The sequence below is a fragment of the Octodon degus genome, unplaced genomic scaffold, assembly GCF_000260255.1.
Source record: "Octodon degus isolate 3935 unplaced genomic scaffold, OctDeg1.0 scaffold00073, whole genome shotgun sequence".
Classification (NCBI taxonomy): domain Eukaryota; kingdom Metazoa; phylum Chordata; class Mammalia; order Rodentia; family Octodontidae; genus Octodon; species Octodon degus.
In genome coordinates this window covers 3,452,119-3,455,823 of record NW_004524649.1, presented here as the reverse complement: position 1 = coordinate 3,455,823, position 3,705 = coordinate 3,452,119, and positions in this window count along the sequence as shown.

Here is a 3,705-nt window from a genome sequence, read left to right as displayed (position 1 = left end):
CTGTGCCTGGGCTGGGACTCCACCTGCTTTCTATGATGGTGGAAGAGCAGGCTCCAGCTCAGCTGAACTTTGTTGTGGGTGGAGGGAGAGGTTAAGGCAGAGCCCCTCAGGTCTGCATAGGTGACATGTTTTTGCCTTCCTTTTACAATGGTGGGAGAAATACAAGCCCCTCAGCTGAACTCCAGTGATGTTTGGGGGAGTGGATGGAGTGGGTCTCCCCAGGTCCCCGTAGGTGTCCTGTGTCTGCCTGCCTTCTAGGACAGTGGGACAAGCAGCTGTTGCTCAGCTGAGTGTGACAATGATAATGATACTTATATTTTAAAAACATTTTATTTTAGGAAAAAAATATTTTTTCCAAATTCAGAAATTTTATAATTTATTTTAAAGGTAAATTTCATGAATGAAGAAAAGCAGAAAGAAAAGAGTGACGTAAAGAAGGACATGGGTAAGATAATATTTTTGGCAAGAAAACATCTATCTGGTAAGAAGTTCACCTACCAGAAAGTGAAATAATAAAGATAAGAACAAAATCAGAAAGCTAACATAAGTCACAAAAAATTGGCCAGTGACAAAATTTCTGAAAGAAACTTTCTAAGCATGATAAGGTTGCCTATGATTTCACCAACTATTTACATATTTTTTTCAAAACAACAACAACAACAACACATACATCATTACTGTTCTTTAAAACAATGTTTTAAAGTATTGAGTCACTCTTAGTGAAAATTGACAGAAAGAAGTCTAAGAAAAATTTTGTGTTTATCAACTTTATTTCCTTCTTTGTTTTCTCTTTTTGATTACCAAAGAAATGGAGTCTTGAGGGAGTCTGGGTTTGTTTAAATGCTCAGTTTATGACTCTGATTATATGAACAACTATTTTTTTAGGTTATTGCTCAGTATGTGGCACTTCTTACATCTTGTCCTAGAGGTGCATAAGGCAAGGATTATGCCTGCTGTGAGAATGTGCAAAAGTTGTGAGACTCATAATGCATGGGTATGATACATGCCCAGTAACCAGTCAATGATGTTTTGCCCAACGCACAGGCATCTGGACCTGACCATTACGACCTGGTCCATAGAACCCAAAGGTCATGCTGCCATTCTGTACCATTCAGGTGGGAAAACTGCCACTTGGACAGAGCTGTCATTGGAACTATGGTGTCCATCTGCTGGCTATAACTCAATAACTTATTGCACAAATGAGTCACACTTCTACATCAGGTAATAAGTATACTTGAGGTTATTAATTATACTGCTTCTTAATCTTGTGTGAGATCCAAAGCCATTCTCTGTTTTTTGTCACTAAGTTAAACTTGAAGATGTCATAAGTATAAAACCAAATGATTACAGCCATATTACTGAGGCATCAATTCTGAATTTTGCCTTAAAAATGGAAAGTTAAGTTTATACACAAACATTTCTATGTATTTGTGCTGTTAATTATCACTGACTTCTTTGTATGTCAAATGCATATCACTCCCTAACTGTGCAAGTTTTCTAAAATACAGAATTGAGGAAAATACCTTGAGGTACTGGTTCCCACCCCAGGACCAGCATTGTGAAGATAGACATTTATAAGGGGGTGTTACTTTATTGTACTAGAATAATTACATATTACTGGCTAAACACAGGAATTCCAGAATAATTGACCCAAAAATCACAAGTGTAAATATATCCACTTAAAAGGACTCTAATTCTGATGGGACTAAACTTACTTATTATGTTTCTTAAATCTTTATGCTGTTTTGCTCTTGGTATCTTAGTTTGGGATTTTCCATGCAATAGTTTGCAAGCATGTCCTGTCCACATTCTTCAGGGTTACAGCTTCTAACAGACAATCTGAGGGGCTCTCTGGGGAGACAGGCCATTCTGGGTAAGGTAGATGGAACTTAGGGAGTCTGAGTGCTTAGGGAAAATAACAGCAAGAGGAGCCCCATTGCCTGCATGGACACAGGTGCCACTGACCTCATAGGTGATCTCACTTTTGGGAGACCAAAGTGAAGGGAGATGAATGGACAAGAAGACAACTGATAATCTGGTCTCAATGATCATCCAGGACACAGGGATGACAGGTCCTCTCTGTCATGGTCCTGCACTTGCAGCAAGTCCCCCAACCTCCTGAACAGAAGACATTGGGCCCCAGAGAACAGGAGTCCTCCAATATGCATTGTGCTGAAGGACTGTCATCACAGGGCAGTGTCCTTGTGCTTCTTAGGACACCAAATGGTCACACTAGGCTATGGTCCCATCTGGGCAGATGACACAAATAGTAAGACTCTAAGAGCTCCAAAGGCTCTTCCCCTGAAGTAACCCCTGAGAAAGCTTAAGTGACCTCAACAGTAAGAAGAAGCTAAAAAAAAAAAAAAAAAGATGAAGCTATTTCAGTTGCATACTCTGCCTCAAGCACTCATGGGATAATATAACCAGAGAGTATAGTGGTTATGAACATTGAGAACATAAGAGAGCTTTTGTCTCTTTCTCCTTAAGGTTAAGGTGGGTAAACTCTCTCAGAGGAGAGAAAAGAGGTCATGACAGAGTCAGAGGCCATCATAGGGACTCAGACAGGCAGACCCCAGGATACTGATACCTGCTTACTACCAGTGGAGTCTGCATTTTGCTCTGGGACAGGCTGGGACTTATGCCACTTTAGCTGTGAACCATGGTTCTTCACTTGGGCTTCAGAGGCTTGATAGCCAACAGCACAACAGAGCTCTACCATCTTTTGGGTCCCTTTCACTGTAAAACCTGGGTCAGCTCTCTTCTCTGCTGCCATGGGCCTGGTGGTCATTTAGGATTGGGCTGGACTGGGTTGGTCAGCCTTGGACTTGTGTGGTCTCATCTCCAGGACAGAGAGGTTGACAGGGACATTCAACTCCTTCCAGAAGCCTGAAGCCACTGTCCTGGACCTTGATCACCAGGATTCCTGGGAAAGAAGTCCTGTGTGACTGAGACCCCATGTAATCAGTCTTATGGATAGGAAACTGTCCTGCAGCCATCCAGATTCTAGAGCTAGGACTGAGACAATGAGAAACTGAGCACCCAGACCCCAGCACACCAGCCAGTCCTGGACAGCAGCCATCTTCCTGTGTGGAGGGCCAGTCTGATCTCCTGTATCAGGGTGACCTCCCCAGCCTCTTAAGCTAGATCCTTTTCTTCCCTGTCCTGCCTCTGATCTTCAAGTCCAAGCTTTCCTCCTATAATAAATCATACTGCTACAATTAGCTTCAGGGTGCATGAACAAGGTGCTCAGTCATGGGTTCCATCCCCAGGAAATGTCATCACATGTGTAAGCGTTTCTCAGAGTCCCACAGATCTCTGAGACCTCGAGCACTCCACGTAAGGGACTCTTAGCCTGCAGTCAAATAAAAGCCCACCATGAGCCACAGGAGCCCCAAGGCTGGACCTGAGCCAAGGGCCTTTCTCAGATGGTCACTGGAGCTGGGGTGGAGCAGGGCACTCTAGCTGGCTGACTGGGTCACCTTCTGTAAGCCTTGTCACCAGAACAGAGCCAGGGCATTGCAGACAGCTGGAAGGGGTGGACAGTGGGCAGAATCCATGGGAATGGGTGATGTGGACAAGTATAGGCCCTGCCCTATCTCTGGTGTGTGGTTATGCTAGGAAGACTTTGTGACTCTGAAACAGTCCTGAGCCGTGGGGACAGCTCACTCAGCCCTGCCTGGCACCCAAGACCCTGCCACACAAGGG